The sequence below is a fragment of the Ornithorhynchus anatinus genome, chromosome X5 (assembly GCF_004115215.2).
Source record: "Ornithorhynchus anatinus isolate Pmale09 chromosome X5, mOrnAna1.pri.v4, whole genome shotgun sequence".
Lineage (NCBI taxonomy): Eukaryota > Metazoa > Chordata > Mammalia > Monotremata > Ornithorhynchidae > Ornithorhynchus > Ornithorhynchus anatinus.
Genome location: NC_041753.1, coordinates 54,570,885 through 54,576,789, shown reverse-complemented (window position 1 = coordinate 54,576,789; position 5,905 = coordinate 54,570,885). Strand labels below are relative to the sequence as shown.

Below are 5,905 nucleotides of genomic sequence, written 5' to 3'. Positions count from 1 at the left end.
CCACTCCTCCTACACTAAACTGCTCACTTTACCTCAATCTCATCTACCTCACCCTTGACCCCTTGCCCCCGTCTTCCCTTTGGTCTGGAACTCCCTCACCTCCACCCCCAATATACAACAGCCCACAACTCTTCACACCTTCAATTAAAAAATCCCATCTCCTCTAAGAGGCTTTCTCCTACTCCCTCTCCCTTCTGCATCACCGTGCACTTGGATCTATACTCTTTAAGCACTTGGCTCACCCCACCCTCTCTCTCCCAGCACTTATGTACGGATCTAGACTTTGAGCCCCATACAGAATAGGGGCTGTGTTCAACCTGTTAACCTCATATCTTCCTCAGCACTTAGAAGAATGCTTGGCACATAGTAGGTGCTTAATACCATAATTATTATATCAGTAATTTAATGTCTGTCTCCCCGACTAGACCCCTCTCAGGGTCGTACCTGGAGAGTTTCCAGTACTCTACCAGTCTCAGCTATGGGAGGGAGAGTCAAGCAGAAGCCTACCCATTCCATTCCTAGTTTGAGCAGTGGCTAGCAAGTGGAAGGCAATCTGCTACGAGTCAAAACTCACCTGTGCTGGGCAGCGGTGGCATGGGAGAGAGTTAAGGGCAGAGACTCTAGTTTACCTCGCAGAAGGCGGCAGTGTTAAACCACTTCCTTATTTTTACCAAGAAAATTCTACGGATACGTTACCAGAACGATTGCAGATGGAGAGTGGGGCTTTCTGGGAGAGATGTGTCCGTCGTGACGCTGTGGGTCGGAAACGACTCGATGGCATAAGACCCCTGCTAGAATGTAATCTCCTCGTGGGCAGGGATCGTGTTCACCAACGCTGTTGTATTGTACTCTCCCAAGCATTTAGTATAGTTCTGTGTACAGAGTAAGTGCTCAAATATCATTGATTCATTGGACCTGGATAATGACAGATGTAGTTTTGTTAGAGACCCTGTTTTGGGAACCATATAATGAGCACATCCATTAGATACACCAATCCAGTTTTGGACTTTTCCAGCTTCTAATTCTCTTCTCTTCCTCCCCCCTCCCTCCTTCCACCCCTACCATTTTGTCTACTAGTCTGGGGAGTCTCCTCAGTCAATCAATAATAGCTAAGTGCCTGTGTGCACTGTATTAAGTGCTTGGGAGGCACGATTCCCTGCCCTCAAGGTGTTTACAAACGGAGGAGTCTCCAGGCAGCCTTCATAGACCAGGAAGGCTGGCAGCAGAGTAAGGAGGACAACACAGTGATCACTTATCAGTCATCTGGAACCTCAGGGAGTCCACAATGGGGTTGTGATTTGCAAAAGAGGCCTTTGGCTAGCTTACGAGATTGTCTGACTGTCCTATCACGTCTATCAGTCCCGAGGTAAAGACAGTGAACTACTGTCCAACATGGAGCCTCATCTCCCTCACCAGTCATATGACGCAGTTTGACGCTACCTGATACCCACCTCCCCCGTGCATAGTGAAGCAGCGTGGCTCAGTGGAAAGAGCACGGGCTTTGGAGTCAGAGGTCATGAGTTCGAATCCCAGATCTGCCACTTGTCAGCTGTGTGACTGTGGGCAAGTCACTTAACTTCTCTGTGCTTCAGTTACCTCATCTGTAAAATGGGAATTAATAATAATAATAATAATGTTGGTATTTGTTAAGCACTTACTATGTGCCGAGCACTGTTCTAAGCGCTGGGGTAGACACAGGGGAATCAGGTTGTCCCACGTGGGGCTCACAGTCTTAATCCCCATTTTACAGAGGAGGTAACTGAGGCACAGAGAAGTTAAGTGACTTGCCCACAGTCACACAGCTGACAAGTGGCAGAGCTGGGATTCAAACTCATGACCTCTGACTCCAAAGCCCGGGCTCTTTCCACTGAGCCATGCTGCTCCTCTACGACTAATTAAGACTGTGAGCCCCACATGGGACATCCTGATTCCCCTGTGTCTACCCCAGTGCTTAGAACAGTGCTTGGCACATAGTAAGCGCTTAACAAATACCAACATTAATTAATTAATTAGTGCCACCTCTCCCAGCCAGTCATATCCAACCTGGTGCCCACTACCCCCTCTCAGGGTCACACCTGGAGAGTTTCCGGTATTCGAGCAGTCATGACCGCAGGAGGGAGAGTCAAGCAGAGGCATACCCATTCCATTCCTAGCTTGGGCAGTGGCTAGTGAGTGGAAGGCAATCTGCTACAAGTCAAAACTCCGCTGTGATGGGCATCAGCGTCATGGGAGAGAGTCAAGGGCGGAGACTCACATTTATTGCATGGAAGGAGGCAATGGTAAACCACTTCTGTATTTTTTTTACAAAGAAAACTATGGATACACTACTGGAACAATTGCAGATGGAAGTGGGGCATTTTAGGAAAGATGTGTCCATGATGCCGCTTATGGATTAGAGACGATTCGACAGCATAAGACACGACAAGACCCATCAGCCACCCGTGGCTCCACTGCTTCCTGGTCTGGAGAGTGTCTCTGCCTCAAACTGCTGCTGGCCCTGGGGATTCATTTAACTTTTAAAGAAAAACACGAGGCTTCTCTCAGATGCTTTTCCCTCTATGAAATGGAGATATGGACCTTTGAGCTGGTACAAAGCCTGGAGGTAGAGCAGCCACATGGCCTAGTGGGTAGACCACTAGCCTGGGAATTGGCAGGACCTGTATTCTAGTCCTGGCTAAGCCACTTGTCTGCTGTGGGACTTTGGGCAAGTCACTTCATTTCTCTGTGCCTCAGTTACCTCATCTGTAAAACGGGGATTAAGACTGGGAGCCCACGTGGGACAGGGAATGTGTCCAACCTGATTAGCTTGGATCTACCCCCAGCGCTTAGGACAGTGCTTGGCACATAGTAAGCACTTAAACACCATAAAAAAAAATGGCAGTAACATCAGCAGCTCTCCTTCATGTCTGGCTCCTACTCCTCCCTCAGTGCTTTCCACACTCCTGGCTAAGTTGGGTGACTGGCCTCGGGCAGCATGAACCCTCCCCGGGCGCTAACATGGAGCCACTTCGCTTTCTTGCTTTGAAGGGAGGGATGAGGACCTTCCCCCACCCCCACCCACGCACGCACCCACAGAGCCGCTCACCCACCGAGCCTGGCATCGGCAGCTCTCCGTGACCTCTGGCTCCCTCCCCTCCTGCAGTGCCACCTTCCGACCGACAAGTGGGGAGATAAACTTTCGGCAACCGGAACCTTCTCGAGGAGCTGGGAGAGCCCACTCTATGGCAGAGGTCAGTTCCAGGGTCATCCGTGCATGCTTCCATTTCAGAGGAGAGCACAAGTGCTCCCACGGTCAGCCTGAGTTCCTTCCTTTCCAGTTTCACGGCATGTCCCACCTCCCTCTTCCCTGGTGCCTCCCCTTGTTCACAAGACCAGGCAATTTAGTAATTCAAACTCCAAGATCAATCATTAGCCATTAAGAATCACCGATTGTTATATCATCTTGAAGGGATTTCACCTGAATAACATATCTTGGAGCAAAGGGTGCCAAACCAGCACGGACCCCATTCAGGCCAACCACTAGCTTACGGGACAAAACAATCACATGGCCAAAAATCTTGGTCTGCACAAGTTAAAACAAGGAATTTTTTTGGCAATGCTGAAATATGAAAAAAAAAATTAACAGGCTGCCAGTCCCAATGTGATTTGAGTGAAAAGCTGTGGTTATGCTATTAAGGAACATGTAGTTTCAAGTTTGTATTATTTTAATACAAGCAGTGATTTTAATCTCAGCAGACCTGAACAAGGGATGATCTGAGGTCTTTTTACTGTTTAAGCTCTTAAAACAGCAAAAGGCAGAAAATTCTCTAAGAATTGGGTATGGCCAGGGAAGCTCAAGAAAGAAGGAGCAAATTAAAGCACTTCTTGGAGAGAAAGGTGGGGTGGGAAAAAAACGGAAATAAAGTAAGACTCTAGACCGTAAGCTCCTTCTAGACTGCAAGCTCGTTGTGGGCAGGGAGTGTGCCTGTTTGCTGTTGAACTCTCCCAAGCACAAGTACAGTGCTCTGCACGCAGTAAGCACTCAAATACGATTGAACAATAATGTTAGCAAATATCAATGTTATGCTAGTAGTGTGGCTAAACAGTCTAAGGCCCTCGATTAAGCCTTCAGTCTCTCAAGGGCCATGGTATCACATAATAATAATGGTATTTGTTAAGCACTTACTATGTTCCAAGCACTGTTCTAAGCACTGGGGGAGATACAAGGTTAGCAGGTTGTCCCAGATGGGGCTCCCAGTCTTCATCCCCATTTTCCAGATGAGGTAACTGAGGCACAGAGAAGTGAAGTGACTTGCCCAAAGTCACACAGCTGACAAGCGATGGAGTCGGAATTAGAACCCATGACCTCTGACTCCCAAGCCCATGCTCTTTCCACTAAGCCACGCTACTTCTATCACATCCCATTGCTACCATTACTTTTTTTTTTTTTTTTTTTAAAGAGACGCAGCTTGGTCTAGGGGAAAGAGCACAGTCACTCATTCATTCATTCATTCAATAGTATTTATTGAGCGCTTACTATGTGCAAAGCACTGTACTAAGCGCTTGGGATGAACAAGTCGGCAACAGATAGAGACAGTCCCTGCCGTTTGACGGGCTTACGGTCTAATCGGGGGAGATGGACAGACAAGAACAATGGCAATAAATAGAGTCAAGGTGAAGAACATCTCGTAAAAACAATGGCAACTAAATAGAATCAAGGCGATGTACAATTCATTAACAAAATAAATAGGGTAATGAAAATATATACAGTTGAGCGGATGAGTACAGTGCTGTGGGGATGGGAAGGGAGAGGTGGAGGAGCAGAGGGTAAAGGGGAAAAAGAGGGTTTAGCTGCGGAGAGGTAAAGGGGGGGGGGTGGCAGAGGGAGTAGAGGGAGAAGAGGAGCTCAGTCTGGGAAGGCCTCTTGGAGGAGGTGAGTTTTAAGTAGGGTTTTGAAGAGGGAAAGAGAATCAGTTTGGCGGAGGTGAGGAGGGAGGGCGTTCCAGGACCGCGGGAGGACGTGACCCGGGGGTCGACGGCGGGATAGGCGAGACCGAGGGACGGTGAGGAGGTGGGCGGCAGAGGAGCAGAGCGTGCGGGGTGGGCGGTAGAAAGAGAGAAGGGAGGAGAGGTAGGAAGGGGCAAGGTGATGGAGAGCCTCGAAGCCTAGAGTGAGGAATTTTTGTTTGGAGCGGAGGTCGATAGGCAACCACTGGAGTTGTTTAAGAAGGGGAGTGACACGCCCAGATCGTCTCTGCAGGAAGATGAGCCGGGCAGCAGAGTGAAGAATAGACTGGAGCGGGGCAAGAGAGGAGGAAGGGAGGTCAGAGAGAAGGCTGACACAGTAGTCTAGCCGGGATATAACGAGAGCCCGTAACAGTAAGGTAGCCGTCTGGGTGGAGAGGAAAGGGCGGATCTTGGCGATATTGTAGAGGTGAAACCGGCAGGTCTCGGTAACGGATAGGATGTGTGGGGTGAACAAGAGAGACGAGTCAAGGATGACACCGAGATTGCGGGCCTGAGAGACGGGAAGGATGGTCCTGTGAGTCAGAGGACTTGGGTTCTAATCGCAGCTCCAACACATCTGCTGAGTGACCTTGGGCAAGTCACTTAACTTTTCCATGACTCAGATACCTCATCCGTTAACTGTGATTAAGATAGTGATTAAGACTGTGAGCCACGTGTGAGACAGGGAATGTGTCCAACCTGATTAGCTTGTAGCTACCCCAGCGCTTAGAATGGTGCCCGGCATGTTGTAAGCACTTAACGAAAAAGGAAAGTGAGCTCAGCGAAAGATGAAAGAGAAAAGGAAGAGCAAAAGAAGAAACCAAAGGAAATCAGGCTAGGGACGTCATCAAGACGTAAGTATGGCTTGTGTCTGAAGAGTTATCATCAATTGAAATCAAGTTCCCTTAGTTTGGAGATA

At 48.7% G+C, this 5,905-nt stretch overlaps 2 non-coding genes across 2 annotated transcripts; both read left to right on the top strand.

The window, feature by feature from the left end:
• Nucleotides 1-426: 426 nt before the first annotated feature.
• Nucleotides 427-564, top strand: LOC114808310. The gene has a single exon (XR_003756156.1). It is a non-coding gene; the product is annotated as a small nucleolar RNA SNORA7 (small nucleolar RNA).
• A 1,493-nt stretch (nt 565-2,057) lies between these two features.
• Nucleotides 2,058-2,195, top strand: LOC114808446. The gene has a single exon (XR_003756294.1). It is a non-coding gene; the product is annotated as a small nucleolar RNA SNORA7 (small nucleolar RNA).
• Nucleotides 2,196-5,905: the final 3,710 nt, after the last annotated feature.